Consider the following 25,387-nt stretch of genomic DNA (forward strand, 5'->3'; position numbering starts at 1 on the left):
CAGCTGTTAAAAATAATCTTGCTGGGACTCAGATCTGGCTATGTTGCTACTTTGTTCAAAACATACAATGACTCACTGTTTCTTCTGAGATAAAAAAGAAAATTTTGAATCTAGCCTTGAAGGTCCTCCCCAATCTAGCATCTATCTACCTTTTCAGCCCTGTTTTATGACATTCTCCTTTACAAAGTCCAAATTCCAGCTAACATGAAGTTCAAAATAACATTGATATTGTGTTCCCTGAACTAAACATCTAATTACAACATCCATATATATTTAAGCCATTTAGTACGTTGGAATGCACTCATTTCTCATCTATACCTATCAGAGTCTTTGACATTCTTCAAGGCTCAGCCCAGATGCCAACTCCTCCAAGAACCCTTCACCAAACAGTAATTTGATTGATAGTTATCTGACTCTTCTTTGTATAAATCTTGTATTACACTAGTAGAATGTGAGTTTCTTGAGGATAGTGACTCTTTTGTTTTGGCTTTGTTCCCCCCTGCATTGAACACAGTGTCTGATACCTGGTAAATATTTAAGAAATGAATTGATATAATTGTCACAAATCAAAGCCCATTCTTCAAATATTCTTCAAATTTTGTGTCCTTAATTGATTTTCACAACCACCTCTGAGCTTGTCACTTTGTATGATACCTATCATAGAATGAGCACTTAACAAATTCTGGATAGCTGAGTGATTGTCGTATGGGGAGACATTTGTAATATAACATGTTGTTCTATCATTTATGAGAGTTATGAAGTATAAAATTCTAACAATTCAGTTAAGGTGCCTACATGTGCAAATTTGAAATTCTAGAAAGCATGCAAATAGTTCAAGTTTTTAAAAAATCCAAAAAAATCCAAAACCATCAAAATAACTTTGTATTTCTATTTTCAGGTGAAAAGTGGTAACAATAATAATATGTTTTTACTTTATTCTTCCTATGGTTTCTTTCATTATTAGAATGAGTAAAGTCATATCAGGTTTCCTAATTCTTACATCCTTCCTCTAATAGTTTGTTAATCCTTTCTTGTAATATTTCCTTGAAAGGAGTGAGAGACAGATCTATTTATTATTATAGATGACTAATAATAAAACTCATTTATGATCCTTGTAAAAAGTAGTGAGTTTGTTTCTGAGACACAATAGCGAAAACCCATATCATTTTATAGCATTTTATGTTTACATTTTTCATGATGGTTAATCTCATGCTACTTTTCTATAAGGCTCCCATTCATGATGATAGGCTGGAACAATAATCTCCTCATGTCCTTCTATTAAGATGGAGAGTATTTTTTAAAACCCTTTTGCCTTTTGTAGAGTTAATTCCATCTTCTTAACTGTAACATCATTTATTACTTTGTTCTCTTTTGAATGAATCATTTGATTTAAGATTTAAATGCCCATGTATGTAACTTCAAACTTCTTTAACAAGGTGATTTGAGGTTCTGAATGTCATTTCTTATCTCTAGATTAAAGAAAATTGTGCTGTTTGAAATTTATCATGTGCATTCCAAGAAGCCCAGAGCGTCTGTATTTTTAATGTACAAAGTATCTGAAGTATTTGTAAATTGTAGACAAAGGACCCACTATTTTCTGTCCAGAAGTTAAACTTTTAAATGAAAAATAAAACCAAAAAATAAACAAAAACAAAAGTAAACAAGACCATTCTTTTCAGAGGTACTAAGGATTAGCTAAGAGTGAATTTCTCTGTCTTACATTAGGGGATTTTTAGAAGCTACCACTTTTCTACTTGGATAAGTATTTTTCCAGCTTTATTTATAGTTGAATACAATCTCTTTTTCTTTTTTTTTTCTTAGTCCATGAGAAAATGTGTTTTTTTCTCCATTGACTCTATTCTTTATTGAGCCCAGTGCTCCTTTTCCTATTCCCTTATATTTTTTTTCCCTTCTCTGAGAAAACAAGAACTTGTGCATACTTTCTTAATTATTCCTCTTCCTTCCTTTATCATCTTCTTCCTTCCTTATTCATTCTCTTTCCATCTTCTTCATCCTCCATCTTCTTCTTCTTTTTCTTTCTACTTATCAGTGAATTCACTTATGAATTTTTCAATAAGAGAATCAGTTATGAAAGATTATGAATCTTTCATTCCTTCTTTTTCTCTTTTCTCCTCCTCCTTCCTGTTCTTCCTCCTGTTTTTCTTGTTTTCCATCTCTGTCTCTGTCCCTTCCTCTCTTTCTCCCCCTCGCTTTTCTTCTCCTTCTCATCTTTCCCTTCCTTTTCCTCCTCTTTCCTCCCTTCTTCCCTTTTCTCTTCCTTCCTCTCTTTCTCTCTCCTCTTTCTCTGTCTTTCTTTGTCTCTGGGTCTTTCTGTGTGTCTTTGTCTCTGTCTCTGGGTCTCTCTTTCTGTCTCTGTCCTTCTCTGTCTCTGTCTCTATTTGTCATTGTGTGTATGTGTGTGTGTGTCTGTCTGTCTGTCTGTTTCCTTTTTATGGTTTCACGGTGAGTAGATCTCTCTCTCCTATTGTACTTTATATAGGCTTTTCATAGGTCCTCATTAACTTGATTTCTATCCCTCTACCACTAAATGTTGTCTAATCTAATTATGCTTGTGACTTGTTTTAATTAAGATTGGACCTCAGCAAGAATTTAGCACTTCTGTATTTTAGCATCTTTAATAACCTATAGCACTTGTCTGTTTATATTTTTGGCTTTGCATATCAGATTGTGTTAGTTTGTATAAATAAAATGCTCACACTTTTTTTTCCCTCAACCTAAGAATCAAAGAATTTAGAACAGGAAGAAGCTTTTAATGTCATCTAGTCCAGACATTTTATAAATCAGGAAATTCAGCGCCAGAAAGGTAGTGGTTTATAGAGAGTCGCATAACTAGTTAATTTTAGAACTAGAATCAGAACCCACTGCCTACTCACATAGCCTTATGTTCACTCCAAAGTGAATTCCAAAATTGTAATTCCAAAATGTAATTCTAAAAATGCAATCAAAGAACCTTTGGGAGATCCTACAATTCTTTCAAGGAGTATACAAAGTCAAAACCATCTTCATAATAATACTAAGCTGTTTTCACTTCTAATACAGTAAACATAGATAGATATAATTCCCATAAACAAAAACTCTTTGGGAGATTCTCAGTAATTAAGAGCATTAAGAAATCCTGAGACCAAAAAATAGTAGAAAAGCTATATTACATGATGCTGCCTTCCTTATCTCATAGTGGAATACATTCTTAACTCTAAGAACTGATAGGCTAAGAAATCCTTTGTTTTCAGGCAGCTTATTGACTCTAGGCATATTTCGTTAATTATTGGAAGTTTCTCATTTGCTAACATGTTGCATTGCAATATTCATATATAAATGATTTGTTTGGAACTTGGGCTATTTCCCCGGGGGATAGCATTACAAATGGTGACAAACATTTCAAGTCCACAAAAATTCTATTTATCCATAAAGTCCCTACTCTTTAATATTAATAGTAATATAAAACCTAACCACCGTGATTACAGTATTTCTCCGTTCAGACTTTGTGGTGGAATGAATTGGAATAGGGATATATCTGTGATAGAAAAACCTTGGATTATCTTCTGAGTTTTTCATCATATATCTTCTTGTTTTAAGTCCATATGCTGTTGTTGTTTGTCCTTCATACTCGAAGAAGACCGTGACATCAGGGAGATGATGACATGACATGTGAGTGAATTTGATTTAAGTGAGGGAGGGCTGTGCAAGGTCCCCTGCCTCATTCTCCCCTGCAGAGCTATCTGGATCCAGTGGCAAGATACAGATCAAGACAACCAGAGATGGCCCTGACAGCAATGGGCCATCTTGGCCTTTTTAAGCTAAGTTCTTCAACAAGCCTCAGTTTGACAGAGGCTGCACTTTTTCAGTGATTAAGCCTAGGTAGTAATTGAGGATAAGAATGGCCCCTTTCACTTAGTCAAATGGAATAAATCAAATCACTGATACCAGTTTTTCACTCACAGATATAATTGGATGTGATGAGGCAGGTGAAAGTTTTACTGAAAGAAAGAAAAATCAACATTGTACATTCTATAAAATAGTGTTTCTTGTTCAGTTGTATCTGACTCTTCATGACCCCATTTGGGGTTTTCTTGGCAAGAATACTGATGGAAATGGCTGAATAAGTTACAGTATATGGTAGAGATAGAAACAGAGACAGAGAGACACACAGAAACAGAGAGATACATAGAGACAGAGATAGTGATAGATACGCCAAAAGTAATGGAACAGTATTGTTCTATAAGAAAGCTAACGAACAGGTTGATTTCAGAAAAACCTAGAAAAACATGAAATGATGCTAAGTAAAGTGAGCAGAACCAAGAGAACATTGTATACAGCAACCACAAGATTATGTGATTGATGATCAGTTTTGATGTAATTGGCTCTTTTCAACAATGAGGTGATTCAAGGCAATTATAATAGGCTTGTGATGGAAAGAGCCATCTACACACAGAGAGAGAATTATAGAGAATGAATATGGATCAAAGCATAGTATTCTCACCTATTTGTTGTGGTGATTTTTTTTTCTTTCTCTTGGTTTTATTTTCCCCTCTTTTGATCTGACTTTTCTTGCCCAGCATGATGAATATGGAAATATGTTTGGAAGTATTTAACCTTAAAAAAAGTAAGTTAAAGTTACAATAACTGCAAATCCCAAAAGTCCTGCTATGTCAATCTCCCAGTTTCACTTGTAGTCCCAGAATGAAGAATCCCAGAATTTCAAAGCTTCAAAGAGACCTCAGGGTTCATCTGGTTCAATTTATACCAGAATAGGAATATTCTAAATGGATTGTAATATTGTTATCCAATCTTCACTTGAGGATTTTAGATCCAAGAAATCCATTCATTCCTAAAGCAATCCATGTCACTTTTAAAGAGATCTAATACTTTTTTTTTATTTTTCCCTCATGCCGAGCAAAAGTCTTTCTTTCCTTAGTTCTCACTTATTGCTCCTTATTCTATACATTAGAGCTAAAGAAAGTGCTAATGTTTCAGTGAATCTTCTCTTTCCCCAACTTAACTATCCCTTCAAATAATCCTTATGTGGCATGTTCTCCAATTGTTCCACTGGTCTAATGCTTCATTTTTTAAAATGTACTATAATTTATCTTTTTTTTTTTTTTTAATAGCCTTTAATTTACAGGATATATACATGGGTAACTTTACAGCATTAACAATTGCCAAACCTCTTGTTCCAATTTTTCACCTCTTACCCCCCCCACCCCCTCCCCTAAATGGCAGGATGACCAGTAGATGTTAAATATATTAAAATATAACTTAGATACACAATAAGTATACATGACCAAAACATTATTTTGCTGTACAAAAAGAATCAGACTCTGAATTATTGTACAATTAGCTTGTGAAGGAAATCAAAGATGCAGGTGTGCATAAATATAGGGATTGGGAATTCAATGTAATGGTTTTTAGTCATCTCCCAGAGTTCTTTTTCTGGGTATAGTTAGTTCAGTTCATTACTGCTCCATTAGAAATGATTTGGTTGATCTTGTTGCTGAGGATGGCCTGATCCATCAGGACTAGTCATCATCTAGTATTGTTGTTGAAGTATATAATGATCTCCTGGTCCTGCTCATTTCACTCAGCATCAAAATGTACTATAATTTATCAATGATTTTTCCAAAATATAGCACCCTGTATTAGGTTCTTTTGTTGTCATTTCAGTTGTGTCCAATTCTTCATGAACTCATTAGAGTTTTCTTGACAAAGATAATGGAGTGGTTTGCCTTTTCCTTCTCTAGCTCATTTTAGAGATTAAAAAATTGAAGCATACAGGGCTAAGTGACTTGCCCAGTGTCACACTGCTAGTGTCTGAGATCAGATATGAGCTCAAGAAGATGTCTTCTTGACTTCAACACTTTATCCACTGTATCATCTTAGCTGCCCCACATGTGGTGGCACATGCCCATAATCTTTGCCATTGTGGGAAATTGGTAAAATGCTTGAGTTTTGGGATTCTGAGCTGAAATAAGGCTAATGTCAGACAAGCGCTCATGCTAAATACTGTGACAATATAGTAAGTCTCAGGGAACTAGTCATCACATCGCCTAAAAGGTGACCCCTTAAATTGAGGGCAGATCAAGCTTCCATAACAGTTGTCATTGGGATTGAACCCATGAATGGCTGCTGTATTTTGAGCCCAGATTCCATAGGGAGGTCCAGTCTCAAAAAAAGGTACCCAAACTGTTTATATTGCTTTTAGACCTAATTTGAGTAAAAAGGAATATAGAAGGACTGTTTATCGTTATTGTTCTGGAAACCATTCCTGTCTTAATGAAGCCCAAGTTCCTTCTAGTTAGTTTCCACATCAACTTTACATGATCTGTATCTAGTTATGTGCCCTCATCTTGCAACTGTGTAGTTAAATTTTGACACAATTAAAAGTCTTGTGTTCATCCCTCTTGCATTTCATGTTACTGGGATTGGCCGACCATTCTAACCTAAGATATTTTTGAATCTTTATTTTGCTGGGGGCAAAACACTTATTGATTCATAATTCTTGCTTATGTTTTACCTAAATTGGATTGTTTTCTGTTTAAGGGAGAGAGGAAAGGAAAAGAGCAAAATTTGGAACACAAGGTTTTGCAAAAATGAATGCTGAAAACCATCTTTACATATTTCTGGAAAAATAAAAAGCTATTACATAATTTTTTAAAAAAAAGATTCATAGTTCTATAGATTTTTTAAGGAAACTAACCCAAAGATGATCTTGGGATTTCTTCCCCTTTCTTCTCCATTTTAAAAGTATATTATTTTTCTCTGAGTTTCTATAATTGCATTACATTAGAAACCACTTTGTAACTTGGCTCAATTTGATAAATATTTGCTAACTTTCTTCTTTGTTTAGACCCTATGCTAGATACTGAGATAACAAAGGTAAAATTTTGAAAGACAATATATATCTTTAAACTTAAAATGATTTGGGTCCCAGCTCCTTTCCTGGTATTAACCTGCACCTTAAGGAATCTCTGGTTCCTTTACTAGTAACCTATATGATCATGGGCAAGCTATCTCTAGAGTCTCCTCCATCTACCCTTCTGCAAAGGATACTTTTAGTCCTGCCAGAAGGAGAGGCAGGGGATTTACAGCCCAGGGGCTGGCTATTCTGTTTTCCTCAGAGAAAGGTTACAGGGTTAGGATTATATATTTTTGTGCTCCCAGCCCCCACTCCCATCCCAAATATTGTTAGTCTAGGAGAAATAATTTCTAGGTTCAAGTTAAGCTCCTGATTGTTATCCTTTAATGAAGGAGTGTCCCAAGCTATTTATTCAATGCTTGACTCTCTTCCCAACAAAAACCAGTTCCACAAAGAACACAAGCAGCAAATAGGAAACAAATAGCAGGCTGATAGGAAACAGAAATCAAATATTTGATTTTTGGAGCATACTAGAAAATGCACAGAGTAAATGACATCTCCCATGGATGATGGGAGACAGACAAGAGAGACAGACAGTCATACACAGAAACATGCAGACACATACACAGAGACACAGAGACAGAGGAGAGAGACAGACAGAGAATCAATTCTCAGTCAAGAAGAAATTCTCTAAAGTTTCTAGAGTAGAAATTTGGGGATAAGAATTACAATTGAGGCAACAGCTCCTGTACATGTAGGCTTCCTCCCAGTCATTCTCTCCCTTCCAGTATGTAAAAAAAAAAAAAAAAAAAAAAAAAAAAAAAAGTTTGGAACCCTGTATCTTCTCTCTCAAATCTAGAAGCCATAATATCAGTGCTCTACCTTCTCCTAAAATCTCTTTTCATCTAAAAGCCTTTTGCAAATGTGCTTTGAGTTCCAGATCACAGATAAAATTACGTGTTAGCTAATTAATCTCTAAATTCTAAATCCTCTGATTATGGATATATTATATTGACAGCAGTTTCTTTTTCTATTATTATCTTAAGTTTAATTAACTTAACTGTTAAAAATGAAAATGAAGCATATTTTTAGCATTACTTGTTTTTAATGAAGTCATAATTGTCCCTAATACTCCCTGAACTTCTCTTGTAATGTGTATGATTATCAATTTCTTAACCTCTTCTAGAACATTTCCACAGATGGACATCAAGATTAGCTGTTGTTCAATCATGAGTTTTCATGACTTTGTATAAGGTTTTCTTGGCAAAGATACTGGAGTGGTTTGCCATTTCCTTCTCCAGTGGATTAAGGCAAACAGATGTCCGTGACTTGCCCAGAAACTCTCTAGGCTCAGCACTTTCTCCATTGAGCTACCTAACTGCTTCCATCAAGATAAGTAGCCTAGAGTTTGTAGAATCCACCTTTTAGAATATCATGATAATATTTGTCTGTTTCCAGTTCTATAACACCTTTCTGAGAAACTTCTGAGCTTCCTCAAAGGCATGATCCATCAATGATAATTTAAAGTATGTCAACATCCTGGAATGCAATTAATCTGGACCAAGCAATATAAATTTATTTAACATTCACAATGTCTTATTATCTCTCCTAAGTTTGGGTTTTTTCTTAATCAATGGGTAATCCTTTTTTTTTTTTTTTCTATTTCTATTGGTCTATTTGTCTTGATAAGAACGAAATAGAAAGTAAAATGGATTTGACTTCCTCCAATTTGTCTCTATGAACATCATCTGCCTTGAGTAGTTCTTGTAAAACCCTTTCTGAGCTATCATAACATCACTGACATAGGTGAAAACAACCAGAGGTTGAATGTCAACCAGATAGAACTGGCGTCTACTGTGTGGGTGGCCAGAGCAGAACAAAGCAAGTTAAAGATAGCAAAGTAAGGAATCAACCAGCCTTATAAACAAAACTAAATTCAAACAAAATGGAGTTTAGAAGATTAGAGTAGGAACAAGGGCAAAGGACTTGGCAAGGGCAGAGAGAGAGAAGGGAAAGCAGGTCAAATTGGAGAAATAAATCTCTGGTGACCCATAGTCCATTCCCACTGGTATTGGAGAGTCCAGTGACCTAATTACATGTCTAGTCCCACTTTAGATACCAATTAATGTCCACCTGACTGGAAGCAGAACTGAACAAAAGAGGTTAGAGACAGGAGAGTCAGAAATCAAACAGAAGTTTAATTACAAAATGAGGAAAACAGTTACAAGCAAGGACACATGTTCTGGAGTCCCACTCTTATTGGGAGGGACCCAAGACAGTACAGGGATATCTCAATATTTAAACTAATGGCTTTACAGTGAGCTGTTCACAGTGAGCTGTACCCCTGACAATGAGGGGTAACAGCAAAAATGTATCATATTTGATTCATAACAAGGTTTCATTACCAGAACATGTATAAAGCAGGTGCTTTTGCAAACTCAGAGAATAGCTGATGCTGATCAAAGCAATACAATAATTATGTGATTTTGCCAGAGGGTGAAATCATACAGAAGGTGGGTGCAAAGAATTCTTGTTTTTCCAAGCTTGGACCGTAGCTTGTTTAATTCTGGAAAATAGATTGTCTCCCTAATATCTTGACAAATAACAATAAGGCTTCTTTTTTTGTTCTCCACATTTTCACTCATTCTGTGGATTTGGTATTTCTGACTCAATTCTTTCAGTTCTTTGACTTTCTTTTACAATTTCTTTGGGTTTTATATGATCTAAATATGTCTCAAGAGTCTTAATGCCATTTAAAACCTTAAGACTGTGCTGACTTTTGTGCCACCTTGTATAAGATATCATTTCTTAAACTAGATTTCTCCAGTGGAAAGTGTGCCAGTGTTTTCTTTTTCTTTTCTTTAGAAAAAACTAATAATATTTTAGTTAACTGAGTAATTTTAATACTTCACTATTTGTTAGTGTCTTGACCTTGAAAATGCTCCACATTTCTGACCTTAGGACTGCTGGTCACAGAAAAACCTTTGGAATATTTAAGCTTCTTGGTTGGAGTGGAATGTAATTGGAGTAGTTTGATAGATTTAAAAAGGAAACTAGATTAACTGCCATTTTTCAATATTGACCCAGAAGAGAAGAGGGCAGAGAAACTTGACATTGCATAATTCACATGGTAAATGTGGTCCCTGATGAACAGGAAAAGTATAATAAGAAAAGTATTAGACTTATAGTTAGCCGAACTGGGTTTAAGTTTCTGCTCTGACATTTAGTAATTGTAGAATGCTACTTAATCTCCTTGTGCCTCAATTTCCCTCTCTCTCTATTTCAGTTTTTAAATGGATTCTTAATACCATTAATGTGTACTCCCTCCATCTGTGAAGATGACAACCCACTCATACTTCTCATTCTATGATGTTCTAGGCCATATACTTCCATAAATTTCCCACAGAGGATCTTTTCAATGTGCTAGAGGTTTTCCTCTGATACTTTAACATCCTAGATTAGTTATATAGCACTTATAATTGTCTGTTTATCTCTCTATTTTATTACTTGTCTACCTCCTTTTTCAATCATACATTTACTGAAATACATATTTCATGATACCTCTTCTTGTATGCATTTCATTCTTAGCAATATACAGTAAGTTATTTATGCCTACCACAAATCTTCCCATTGTTCTATGGGTAACGTGCAATTTGATAATTTAGAGATTTTGGTGTTTCATAATCCACTATAATTTGGTTTTTCTGAATCTAGCATCTATTGACTAATGGACAATTGTTTTTAAAAATAGTTTTTCTTTGAGGAAGCAAGTTGGGCATCATTGAAAGAGCCCCATGATTTACAAAATACAATACAACCTAATCTTTTATTTCCTATTCAGTTCTATTCCCAGCTCATTATCCTCCAATAGTACCTGTGTACAACAGCATATACCAAAAATATGTGCTTCTATGGTCTTTCTGGCTAATTGCATGATATTCTGTGGATAGTAAGGGTTCTAATTTAATTTGGCTTAATTTGTATTAAGCAAATGCTTTTGGAAGGATCATAAATCTTATTGAGCAGACTTTATGTTACTTTGGAGACAATACTATCAACAAAATATCATCCATGAACAGGAAGACCTGGAAGATATCTTCCAAAAAGAATTCATCTTTCATTTGGATTCTACTCAGGATATCACTTATAACAGTTATGAATGGGAATCTTCTATAACAGTTATAATACCATGCTTATTAGTTCTACTAAAATTCATATTACATAACTTCAACTGAGTCTTTTCTCCTACAAGACTATCCTTGTGTATCTCCCGAATAGACTGACTAACCAATTCATGGTAGTAGCTATTTAAAACCTTTTTATTTCTCCTTAAGCTTCTCATAGCTCCCTTTCTGTCCACTTTCTCAATTAATAACCTTCATATTTTAACCTTGTAGAGGGCTGAAACTTTGAAAAAGATATGCCTGAACCAGACAACCCAGCACTTAAGGTTAATTACCTATATCATATGAGACAATGACTCGATTAGCATATGTTTGGATAAATGGCTCTTCTCACAGTTGATGCTGGCTGAATGTTTGGTGTTAAGATAATCATAAGCAAGGATTAGAGGGCAGAGGGACAGAGGCTAGAGTCACTTTTGCGACAGAGCGAGGAGGAGAGAAGTTGGTGACTCTGGACTCGAGAATCTAGGATACATCTTTGGCGAGCCTCATAGCAGTTTGCCTGCTTCTTTCACTTCTCCTCATAAACACCAAGGACTTTTACTTATCCTGACTCTGGCTGATCCTGAGGCCTCCAGGGAGCTAGTCTGGAATTTACAAACCTTTTCCCCAAAATGAAGCAATTTGCCAAGCTTCTTCTCTCCTCTTCTTCAATTCCCATAACCCAAAAACTTTCTGCTAGGATCTCTGTCTTTATTTTTCTCCCTTAATGAAGTTTGCCAAAAGCACTCTATACCCAGACCATTTGTACCCTCTAGCTACCATCTCATAACTATCCTCTTTTTTATGGTTAAATTTCTAAAGAAGACAATCTATAGTAGATCCCTTCTAAGCCCATCATTCCACTGAAATTATTCAGAGTTAGCAAAGATCTCTTAATTGCTAAAGCTAATGGCCTTTTCTCCACACTCATCATTCTTGACCTACTTCTCCTTAGATATTCAGGATAACTACTTTCTTCTGATTCTCCTCTCACCTATCTGATACTTTGCTGGATCTTCATTCAGGTCATGCTACTTACCATGGATAACCACCAGAGCTCTGTCCTGGACCTTGTCTATACTATTCTTCTCCTTCTATACTATTTCACTTGGTGATCAGTTCCTATGGAGCTGGATCAATTATGATGACAGTTCTTAAATCTACTTATCTAGCTTTAACATTTTTTATTGACTCTTTATTGGGTATTTTGAACTGGATGTCCCATAGATATCTTAAACTCAACATTTTCAAAATTGACTTCATTATTTCCTCCCCCCCCCCCCCCAGATCTTCCCTAACTTCTCTATTATTGTCAAAGTCAATATTATCTCCCCCAGTTGCCCAAACCTAGGTTTCATCTTCATCTTTTTATTCTCCATCTCCCCATATATCCATTCTGTTAACAAGGTCTCTTGATATCAGTTTCTTTTTTCCTCAATATCATTCTCTAAAATCTTTCCCCTTTTTGATCTTTAATTCTTATTATACTGAGAGTTTTGTTAACAGGTAGTCTGATTTCACTCTTTTTAATGTTTTGTCCCATATACTTCATATATAAAATTAAAAAAAAAGAAATTTACATGATAGCTTTGAGAAGCTTGTTTTGGAAATGTGTGTTTTATTCCATAAATTAAAAATAAAATAACTTAATTTCAAAAAAGAAATAAAGGAACAAAGGAAAAAACAAACAAACAAAAAAAAAATAAGATGACTTAGCATAGCAGCCACTAGTCAAGAATGGAATATATAAAATAAGCTTGTTGATGGACACCAGGGAAGTCAGGCAGAATTGATCCACAACATTGTATAAAAACAAAGAGACAGAATTGAATTTGGGGAATAAAACAGGAAGATTTTTCTGAAGATTAAATGGTTGCGTGAACAAATGAAAAGTTAATAGGCATAGCAAGTTCAATAAATAGAATAGCTTATATTTCTATAATGTTTTGTTATAAAATGCTCTTATGTTTGTTATTTCATTGGATCCTCACAATAATCCTATGAAATAACCTACACAAATATTATTTTCCCTATTACAGATTAGGAAACTGAGACTGAGAGTCCCAGAGGTTCTAACTCTATCATTTCCTAAGTTATCTAACATTGACTAGAAAACTGATTCTCTGAGTTCTTTATTTATCTTTATGTATATGATGATGAAGTTGAATTAAATTATCTTTAAGATCTTCTCTGACTCTAAAAAATTTTCAAGCCAAAGTGGCATATCAAAGTTCATACTGCCTGTAAATGATGGAGCCATTTAGAGCCCTTCACAACCTGATTACAACATATCTTTTCAAATTTACACATCTTGTTCATATACTCCATGATCTAGCGAAACTGCTTTTCTTGCTATTTGTCATATGTGACACAATCTCCTACCTCCAAGTCTTTGACTGGAATTACCTCCTTCATGACTTCTACTTAGAAATCCTTAGTTTACTTCAAAGCTCATTTCTAATGCCATCTCCTGCTTCCCCTAATTACTTGTATTTGTGAATGCCTGTTTCCCCTAATTACCTTATATTTACTTTGTATCTGCTTACATGTATATTGTTGTTTTTCTTCAGTCATTTCAGTTGTCTAGCTCTTTTTGATCTCATTTAAGGTTTTCTTAGCACAGATCTTAGAGTGGTTAACCATTTCCTTCTCCAGCTCATTTTACAGATGAGAGAACTGACATAAACAAGGTTATGCTTGACTTGCTCAGCATCACACAACTAGGAAATGTCTGAGACCAGATTTGATCAAGCAAATGAATCTCCCTGACTCCAGATCTGGTACTCTATCTACTGAACCACCACTGTAGAAAGCTAGAGCGAATCCATATACAAAGAACGGAAACTTTCTTCAGGTCAGGGACTATTTCACTTTTGATTTTGTATCTTGAGCACCTACCATAGTTTCGTAACAGAGTAGGGGGACTGATAAATGTGTGCTGATTAATTGATTTTGACTGTTCATAGGTGGTCCTTTATTCATTAACTAGGAAACTGTACAAGTGTGAAGTTCACTCACTAAATGTAGCTGTGACCACCTCACTCCAATCTCCCTTTTAGAAACACAGAAGCAAAAAAAAAAAAAAAAATTGGCATTCATACCATAGGTAAATATAAATTCTTCCTTGTCACCAGCCTATGGGCTATTATGGTTCAGGTTATTTCCTCAAGCCAATAACATTGCTTCCCAAACTAATTTGATCATGAAACACTTCAAGTCTTGAATTTTATTTATTTTTTAAAATATAATTTTATTTATTTCATTAAATACTTCCCAGTTAAGTGTAAACAATTTCTCTACCTCTTTTTCAAAATTTTGAATTCTAAAGTCTCTCATCTTGCTCCTCCCCCATCTTGAGAAAGTAGGCAATTTTATTTCAATAATACATATGTAATCATGCAAAACATATTTCTATACTGAAGTTTGACATTTCTTTTATTAACACTTTCTATACATTTTGGCTTGATTTATATAGGATTATAAAATACTACAACTCTCCCTTGCTTCAGTCCTATCTCAGTGAAAAGAAAGTCAGGAAAACTTTGAAGAAAAATAAAATAAATTAAATCTATTTTCATGCTGAAAAGTAGCAACCATACATATTTTTAATATACATGTAATTTCATATTTAATATTTGAAAGAGACAACAACTATTGCTGAGGTTGAATTTTTCTCAAGGAGATGCATAGTCTTATCATGGGGAAGACTAGTCTCCCTGAAAGCATTTTGGGGAGGGGGTGGGAAGAGGAAGCAAAAAACTTGACAAGCTAAAACATATTTGCCAAAAGTAGTGTTATTTGATAGGATCTTTACCATATCACACATGTCCCATTCATTCCACTGAGCAGAAGTCTTGCTAAATTCTTTCTACTCAAACTTTTCTTTCTTCTTGCTTTATCCTTATTTAATAAATGTTTGTTGAATATTCTGTATTGTTACTGAATTTCAGGTCTAGCCCAACCCAGATACCAAAAGCCTTAATCAACCTAAAATGGCCTTATCTAATTGGCCTAGTAAAAGGGATAATAAAAAGAAAACAAGGTTTTTTAATTAGCCTTCCCTATCCTCAAGCCATAATAACTTAATCAAAGGATAAGAGACATTCCTAAGACATTATTATGCCTAGCATGTAAGACTTGTAAGAAAAATCTTTTTCATTCATTCATATAGGGGGATGGTAAAAAGGACTTTATTTAAATATAACAGACTTCTGACAAATGCCAGATGGTTTGAAGATCAAAACCAAAATAATATAACTTTGAAGATTTATTTGAGATAGTACTGACAGACTAAATAAAGACCTGGAAGGAAACAAAGACATATCTTAAAAGAGTAAAGAATTTAGATAAAGCTAGTGTTTAAGATGAAGAAAAATAAGCAAAATGTAGTTTGTTTCTCATATATAAAAATTTATGTATGGAGATAAAAAAAAAAACAACCTTCAGATTCATAATCTTTATAAAGAGGAGATGGGGTTAAGGAAAGGTAAGAAAATTACTATTAATAGAAATGGGGATCTTAGAAAAACTTTGTAGTTTTAGATTTCTTAAACTTGAAAGCTAAGACAAGGGAAGCTAAGAGAAGGAGCTGGGTTGTAGAATTGTAAGTAGGACTAAGTTCTCCATGATGTTGGCTGGTGTCTATAAAGGTGACCTAAAAAGTCTCTATGCATGGAGGGGGAAGGGGGGAGAAAGACGATTTAAGTGTTCAATCCAAAATATTTCCTATATTTTTTCCCCCAGAGAGCAATATGAAGGAAGAAAGAGAGAAAATGCAATAATGTAGGAGAATCTACCTCACATGAATTCAGAGAACCATGGGAAGAATTTCATGAACTTGTTAAAGTGAAATAAGCAAATTCAAAAGAATGTACACATTAATTTCCATAATTCAAATGAAAAATCCCTAAAAGGAAGCTGAGCTCTAAGTAAAAGAAAAACAAATAATGTTTTTAAAGAACAGTTCTACCTGTCTTCTCAGCAAAGGACAGTGAGACACTGAGAAAGACAGTTTTAGATGTTTGAAGGAGTTAAGATGAAGATTGTGAGCCAAGTAGGTTCTCAAATGATTGAAGTGGGATTGATCCAGGAAACAGCAGCAAAGAACTAGAAGGAAGCTCAGACAAACATGAAAGCCCTGAAAGTAAACATGCAAAATTTCATATGGAATTTTCTTCTTGGGTACTGCTGTATATATGCAAATGCATCCCTTTAAAATTTAAATTCAGAATAAATTTGTAAATACTTGTCAGAAAGGGAACAGAAAAAGTTTAAGGCCAGTGGGGTGGGAAGTTTCTGCCTGCCAGCATTCATGATTCCAAGATGTTATCATCTGGGAATTTCTCTTTTTGAGATAAAGACTATGGATAGAATAAGGGGTAGGGTGCAATCATTTTCTGAACAACACTTTAGTGTTGATAATTTTAGTAGGTGGCTGAATGGAGGCTATATTGAAAGTAATAGACATAGAAAATAATCTTCGTGGCTGAACGAAGAATGGATTGAGGGAGAGACTTGAGACAGGCAGGTGATTGTAGAAGACCTGCACTAGAGTGGAAGCAATATCAAAAGAGAAAAGGGAACATGTTCAGGAGACGTTGCAAAGGTGAAATTGGCAGTCTTTGACAACAGCTTGGATATGGAGGAATGATACAGGATGACTTCTAGATTCTGAGCGAAGGATTGGGAGGATAGGAAATGTGGGATGAATAAAAGCAACAAGTCAAAGATGAAGGTTTTGAGCCTGGTGGTACCATGGATGAACAGGAAAGTTCAGAAGAAGAGATGATTTGGGGGTAAAGATGATGAGTTCTGTTTTAGACATGTTAAGTATGAGATGCCTGCAGGATATCTAATTTGAGATATCCAATGCTCATTCAGGTAGGAAAGCTACAGTGGACCCTGAAAACAGTATAAAACAACCAAAGGCAAATCACAGGCAAGGCTTGAAAAGGCAGAGAAGCACATGTGATCTGGTCAGGATGGTGTGCCCCCAAAATAAAGATTGATCAGTCAGTCCCCTAGTAATTGGAACATTAATGTATCCCTGAAATACAGTCCAACCTGAATTAGTTAATACCTTATCAAACCAAGACAGAAAGTAACCAACTTTCTTACTCATGAGAAATGCTTAATGGGTGATTGCTGAATTGATGACCAGGAGAATTTCAACTAAAGATAAATACAAGAAAATAATTTGAAAGTGAAACTGAATTGTACTGTGTACATCGTACTGTGTTAACATATGTCAAGTTGAATTTGACAAATAGAGCTTTGTACGGTGATCCATAGTCCTATATAGTTTGTTTTGTCATTTTATGGAATCATAGAATCCTTGATGGGGAAGACTCCTATCATTTTTCAATTGAGATAATTGAGACACAAAAAAAAATAACTTGACTTTTCCTTTAAAAGTTTATATATCCAGTAAGTGGCTAAACTGAGACTATAATTCATATATTCTTACCTTCCTTCCCTGTAGTTCTCATTATAATTTATTTGGAAGTAATATAGTATAGTAGTGAGTAGAATGTCATACTTGACATCAGAAAAGACCAGGGTTCAAAATCTCTCTTTGACACCTACTAGAGCTGTGATGCTATACAATCACTTAGTCACTCTGAGCCTCAGTTTACCTATCTATAACATGTGGATATATAATACCTGTGACACTTATTTTACAGACTATAAAAATTAAATAAAATAATGCATGTTGTTATGCTTTACAAATCCTAAAAGAACTATATGTCAGTTATTATTACACCATTTCCTTTACAATATGTACTTTTTTTGGTATCATAAAGAGATGACTAAACTTGAATTATGGTGGAGTAAATATTTAAGATAGAAGTAAATACTCAAGGTCTTAAATGCAAAGATAGGGTGTTTGAAAAAGAAGTTCTGGAGAGATTAGGTAGTGGCACTAGGAAGTGTCTTGAAGACAAAATGGTGGGGTGATAATTTTGGAGCAGAGTAAGGCCCAGATTGGGCACCTAGGTAACACAATAGATAGAGTAAGGGGCCTAGAGTGAAGAATTCTCATCTTCCTGAGCTCAAATCTGGCCTTAGAAACTTACTAGCTGTGTGAACCTGAGCAAGTCACTTAATCCTATTTGCTACATTTCTCATCTGTAAAATAGTCCGGTGCAGGAAATAGCAGACATTTCAGTATCTTTGTCAAGAAAACTCCAAATGGGATCAGGAATAGTAGGAACAAGATTAAAAAATAACTGAACAACAACAAAGACTGATTTCATCACACAATTGTCAGATATTTTGCATCATGTAGTACTGTAGCTGGAAACAAGTAGGCCACCAACCAAAAAGAAATGGTTCCTTCCTGGAGTAAAATAATGCATTAGTGCATGTGAGTAGAAAATATGGGCTGAGGCTAAAGGGAAGGTTTTTTTCTTTTACATTTAGGAGAGAATATTGCTTTCATGGTGCTAGATCAGAGAAATTCAATATTCTCATAAAATATCTTTAAAAAGAGAAAATCGTGGGGAAATGTGGGAATTCTTGATGTTAATACTAATAACTCACTGGATATTGAGTATAAATTCTTAAGCTTTTCTTCTGCTCATATCTGTGTGCATTTCATGTCTTATATCTAACACTATAGGGAATTAATTTTAATGCCTCAATTTACCCTGGGAAAAACAGTTAAAGATGCTAAGCAAAGGGTAATTTAGACATTTTCTCTTTTAGGTGAAGGACAAGCTTCAGGCAGATCAATCAATAATCATTGATTTAAAGTACCAGACACTTAAAAAGCATAACCACTTAGAACCTGTTTAATATTTGAAAATATGTAGCTGGATTGTCCAACACACAAGTTAAGGGTTGGGCTCCTTTAGGCCCACCTCTGAAGATTACTTCCTTGTTCTAGAGGTGGACAGGTTTGAGACAAGCAGTTCTGCTTCCCTCCCCTCTCTGTGAATGATTATACTCATCACCTATCATCTCCTATATCGTGTTCATTTTACACAGAGTATCACGTGCCGTCCCTGAACATTCAGAACAGGTCCCGAGAGTCTCATTGTGTCATATTTTAGTGCATGACTCAGACAGACACTTAGAAAAAGTGTTGAAGGTTGTCAACAGTTCTCTCTCTCTGGGGAGGGGTACGGGCGCAACTCCAAGAGAAAATACCAGAGGAGATTTCCTCTGCTCTCTGTGCTGGGACAATGTGTGTTGCCTAATGCCCAGGGAAGAACTGCTGCCTTCAATAATAAATGCTGGTTGAATTGAATTGAATAGAGTATTACTTCCAGTACTGTATGGCGGCACTATTAATGAAATCTATAAAGAAGAAATGAGACCTGATTGTTCATAGACGCTTTAATGTATTAATAATGTATCTGGGTAAGGATTTTCCATCATCTTGTTAACCTCTAGCTCTTCTTTGTGGCAATCAAACCTGCCTGAGATAGTGGCCTCCCCTCCCCCCATCCCTGCCATAATTGTACTTTGACCCTTCCTTCTTTCCCTTCTTCAATTAAGAATATCATTCACATGGGATCTGTGATGGATATTTCACTTCAATTTTTTAATTAGAATTTTTAGTGTGATTTGTTTCTCCATCTTCTTCCTATTTTTTCTACTCCCTTTCCTCTCTAGGATAGTAAATGCCAGCCTCATGTTTCCCTAATCTCTATTATAAAGAATATGGTTAAAAAAAAAATCATCTCTTTCTATGAAAGAGTTCTATGAAGTCATCCCAATGGAGTACAAGATTACCCTTCCCTAATCTTACTCTCCTCTGCTTCTCCCCTTCAGGAAACTCTCCTCTATCATTACCAAATTTCCTTTTATCCTTGAACTCACCCAACCTTGTGGTGAAAACGCTCCAATCTCATTACAATCCCCAGTGCTAGCTATTGTTTCTTTTCAAGGTCCCATATGTGTACTCTCAAAAAGAGCAATCAGCAGGCTTTGTTTTCTATGTTGTTCCTCCCATAAGGTGTGCCCCTAAAGGGCAGTGACCATTTCACTTTTGCATTGTAGGAACAAAGAGAAAAATAAGCTTACCATTAGGAAGACCTGAGTTTGAATTCTGCTTCTGGCTCATGATGGCTGCATGGATCCAGCACAAATCACTTAGCTTCCCAGTGGGCCAGGCAACTCTCAAACTATAAATTACAGAGAAAATACTGATCTGCTTTAGCAAAGGAAGTTTCTTGCTAAAATGTTCCTTACAAGAAGGAAATCATAAGTTGTATTATTATTTTTAAAATATCCAATGCTTAATACATAGTAAGTGCTTAATAGTAAACGTTTATTGTTCATTGATTGGCTACCACTTTCTGTTGTAATACGGGAGCCACCTGCCAGTGGCTACTGATGGTCTAACTCAGACTTGTAAAATGGTTCTCTTCATGTGAGAGGATGATAATAATACAAGGAGAATGAGAGGCAGTTGCATTCTCTGACCTCTCTCCTCTTCCCTCTTGCCTCCAATTTATTTTATTCCTAATCCACAAGGAACATCTACATTAGTAAAGGCTGCTTTGCAACTTCTTCAAGTATTATGATTCACAGCTGGGAAGGCTCTCAGAGAATTGACCTGCCCTTTCACCTAGGCATGATCCTTAACAACTTTCAGATATTTGACATTCCAATTCCATACCTATAGTCAATCAACATTTCTCTCCCTACGAAGTTCTTGCGATCTGATTTATATCTCCTCTCTAAATCTTTATTGATGTTACAGCTTCACCTTCCTCATTGACTATACCTTTTAGCTGTTATCTAAATGATATTTCTCTAACCTTGTCATTGGTCACCCATGGTATCTTTAATATTCATGTCCTAAATACTGTGGTCTCTTCTAGTATCTTGAACTTTCAGTTTAACAATTTCTAATTCCCATAACCTAGTCTAATACTTTGCTTTAGTCATTTTAAATCTCAATGTTACCCCAAATTGTTCCCTCTTTATTTCCCCTTTGATTGTAGCTTATCCTTCCGCTTAGCCTGCTTTTTCTCTTCTCTCCAATTAGTTCTTCATTTTCATAATGACCTGAAGTTGTTTTTAAAATCTATCTCCTCAAAATAAAAGAAAATAAAATATATCCCTTTTGCTTTACCTTTCTTTCCTTCCCTTCACAAGTACTGAATATAGCCTGCTAGTAAGGAAACATTATCTGCCCCTTAACCACTTAACTTCATGGTTTTTTATTGTTCACACCCTGTAGTCCTTAAGCCTGGATTGACCCACCTTACTCATTTCTATTTCTACTTCTGAGTTTCAAGCATTTTGGGAAAAATTCACTTATACACACTAAATTATCCCTCCTTAGGTGAACCCTTAATGACAATTCTTTTGTTTATTTCTGATTTATTCTCACAGATTGATTACTATGACCTTCTCTTTCAATTCCTCCAGTTCTACTCTGATAGGGAGAATCTTTACTAGGGACATTGAGATTGTGTTCACAATTCTTGTATCTCTTTCTCTCTCTCTTCTATGCCTTTCTATATCCTCCTGCCCTTTCCAATTACAAAGGAGGCAGCCTTCTTGCCAATGCTTACCCTTCTACTTTTATCCTTGATTCTATTATTTTCTTTCCCCAGGGGCTCCCTATTATCTCCAAAATCAAATATAAAATCCTCTTTTTGGCTTTTAAAGAACTTTATAACCTGACTCTTTCTTATTTTTCCAGTCTTTTTCATACTTTAATCCTCTCAAAATACTGTCTGATTAGAGACATTGACCTCTTTGTGGTTCTTTGTATGATGCTCCATTTCCCAATTTGGTTCATTTTCAGAAGCTGTTCCTCTTATCTGCTATCCTCTCACCCCTGATTTTCATCTCCTAGCTTCCTTCAGGTCCCAACTGAAAATCTTCTTTCTGTAAAAAAAAAAAAAAAAAAAAAAAAAAAAAAAGTCTTTTCCTAATCCCTTTTACTTTTAGTGCCTTATTTCTAATATTATCTTCAATTTATCGTGTACATATCTTATTTGCACATAGTTTGTATGGTCTTCCATATTAAAATGAGTTCCTTAAGAGCAGCAGCTATTAGATTCTTTTGATCTTTCTTTGTATCACCAGTGCTTAGAATAATGCCCAGCACATAGTAGGCACTTAAAAATGACTGGTTATTAGATTTTTTGAGGTCTTGTTATTTCTTCAATATCTTCTTGACTGTTTACTCTTTCTTCTGTCTATAAATATACTTAGTAGTACTCCTCATCCTAAAAACAAAACAAACACGCAAAAAATACTATCACCTTCCTTTGACCTAAACATCCTCATCTAGCTATTGTCCTATATTTCTTCTTCCTTTCACTATCAAACTTATAGAAAGAATAATTTATGCTTACTACCTTCATTGACTGCCTCATTAACTACTCACTCTTCAAATGTCTATAATCTGTCTGCATTCTATACCTTCCACTCTAATCAAACTGCTCTCTCCAAGGTCACCAGATGTCTGTTAATTAACAAATCCAATACTTTTTTCTCACCCTCACTCCTCTTAACCTCTATTCAATATTTGACACAGTTATTGATTATTTTTCTTCTTATTGCTCTCTTCCCTTAGTTTCTAAGATAGTGCTTTTTTTTTCCTCCTTGACTTTTCCATATCTGTTATTTTTCTGATTCATCATCTTCCTCCTGCTTCTTAAGGGCTGGGGTCACCCAACATATTGTCCTCAGTCCTGTTCTTGTGTCTCTTCCCTACACTCTCTTTAGGATTCATTTGCTTGCATAATTTTCATAACTTTATGCAGATGGATCTCAAAACCATATCTCAAAATTGAAACTCTTCTCTGAATCCTTTTCCTACCTTCCTAGCTGCCTGCTGCTATTAGACATTGCCATAGGCTCAAAGTTAATTCATGATTTTCTGTCCAAGACCTGTCTCCCCTCAATTTCCCTTTTTCGTTTGATGACACCTCCATCCCATTAATTAAGTTAAGTTTGAAAATTCAAAGTAATCTTCAAGTCTTCCTTTTCTATTGTGGTATAATAAGAATGACACAGACCAATCTGGGTTGTTCTAGTACAGAAGAGGAATGAAATAATACATTCACAAATCATCTTGCAATTAACAAAAAAGTTTACTTAAAGAAGGAATAGAAAGAATATTCATTAAAGATACCAGAAAGATATTGCAGTGGTTTGAAATTTGAGGCCCCAGACCAATGGTTTCTAAACCTTTAAAGAAAAAAAAAAAACAACCTAGCCTGATAGGTGTCAGATAGATGGCATTCCTAGTCAGTGGTCAAAGTCCTAAGAGTTCTATCCCCATAATACTCCTTCACTCAAACTACCATCATCCTTAGTCAGCTTTTTGTCACCTCTCACCTGAATCATTGAAATAGCTTTTTAAAAGGTATTTCTACTTCTAGAATTTCCTTTCTCTGGAATTCTCCTTTCTCATCTATCCCAAAATTGTTAAAACATTTTTCCCAACTCACAAGTTTGACAATTTCATTCCTCTGCCAATGGCTTCCTATTACATTGAGAATAAAATATAAACTTATTACCCTGACATTTAAGACCCTCCATAATTTATCTTCCATTGGCACAATATTATCTCATAACTACCCTTTTTTTTTCTCCATTCAAGTCAAAGTGTATAACTAGATTTGTCTTATACTCTCTTGCCCTCTTATCTAAGAACATATTTTTTTCCATATCTTTTCACATTGAAATCCTTTTTTCTTTCAAGGCCTATATAAATAATATTTCCTCCATGAAATATTCTAATATTTTACCCCAAACTGATCTCTGTCACAACATTTTCTTATTTCCCTCTCCCCACCACATTTTCTTATAGCACCTTTCTAGGATCTCTCCTTTTCATTCATAATACTCTAACTTATATTGTACTCATATGTGAACAGGCTATATTTCCTCTATCCAAATTATAAATTTCTTGTGAGAAATGAAAATTGAAATTATCTTTGTAGTCTAACAACTTAACATAGTTTCTTATAAATGGTAGATATCTTTATTGAATTGACTAACTCTCCAGTCGGTTCACTGGTAGAAACAAGAAGGATAGCCATATAAAATATCTTCATCTTTTCCATTAATAAGTTCTTTTAATTAAATATATTTATATGTAATATATATTTATTAATATCTTCTGTTTTTATGTTACCTATGTTTACCAATACATCCTTTTCATCTTTTTTCTAGAGGCCTGTGCCTTTAAAAAAAAAAAATTTTAAGAGATGATAAAAGGGTTAAAAAGTTCTATAACTTCTTATTTCAAGTCCAGTATTATGCCAGGTCACTTTATCAGAATAATAGCTCTGACTGCCTTAAGGCAAAGTTACCTTATCACTCACTACAAACTCCCTTCCAATCCACCCCAGAATGTTCAAAGTAATTCTGTCATTTGCAACAGAATCCATATAGGATCTCAGAGTTATTGAAAGACTCGTTCTCCACAAGAAGCTCTATTCCCCCAATACAGAGAGAGCTCCTTGAGAGCAGAAACTATCCTACTTTTTCTATTCCCAGAGGCAGTTTATTGGTTCAATAAATAAAGTGCTGGACCTAGAATAAGGAAGACCTGAGTTCAAATATGACCTTAGAAGCTTCCTGAGTGTGACACTGGACAAGTCACTTAATCTCTGTTTGCCTTAGTTTCTTCAACTATAAAATGAGGGTAAGAATGACATCTTCCTGGTAGGGTGGCTGTGATGATCAAGTGAAACATATTTGTAAACATGCTTAGCACAATACCCAGCACATGGTAGGCATCACATAAATGATTATTCTATTCCTTTTCCCCCACTGTTAGCACAATGTTTGACACATCATAAGCACTTACTCATGTATTAATTTATTGTAGAAAGACTACCATATTTGGAGTCAGAAGTCTTTGATTCCCATCTCACATCCTCTACATATTACCTGTGTGACTCTGTGAACATGAACTTCATCTCTCTGGATCTTAGTTTTTTCATCTGTAAAATGATAGTATTCAATTGGTTGATCTCTGAAGTTCTTTTCAGCTCTTCATCCTATAATTAGAGACTGGTAAGAGAATAAGAAAATATTGCATGTTGTTGTTCAGTCATGTCCAACTCTTGGTAACCTCCTTTGTGATTTTCTTGGCAAAGACACTAGAGTGATTTGCCATTTCCTTCTCCAACTCATTTTACAGATGAGGAAACTGAGGCAAACAGAGTTAAGTGACTTGCCCAAGATAACACAGTTAATAAGTATCTCATGAAAGATTCGAACTCCCCCCCCAAAAAAAAAAAATTATCTGCTTGACTTCAGGTTAAGCAGTCTATCAACTGCACCATCTAGCTGTCCCTGAGATAAAATTAGTATGCTAGATTATGTCATTGCCCTTTATCCCTCTGATGGGAAAAAAAAC

The 25,387-nt window shown here is 34.9% G+C and overlaps 1 protein-coding gene across 2 annotated transcripts in view; it reads left to right on the forward strand.

The window, feature by feature from the left end:
- Positions 1–25,387, forward strand: part of PLCXD2 (phosphatidylinositol specific phospholipase C X domain containing 2) — an 88,686-nt gene that overhangs the window by 33,666 nt on the left and 29,633 nt on the right. The window lies entirely within an intron of this gene.

Source organism: Sarcophilus harrisii, chromosome 3 (assembly GCF_902635505.1).
Source record: "Sarcophilus harrisii chromosome 3, mSarHar1.11, whole genome shotgun sequence".
NCBI classification, from domain to species: domain Eukaryota; kingdom Metazoa; phylum Chordata; class Mammalia; order Dasyuromorphia; family Dasyuridae; genus Sarcophilus; species Sarcophilus harrisii.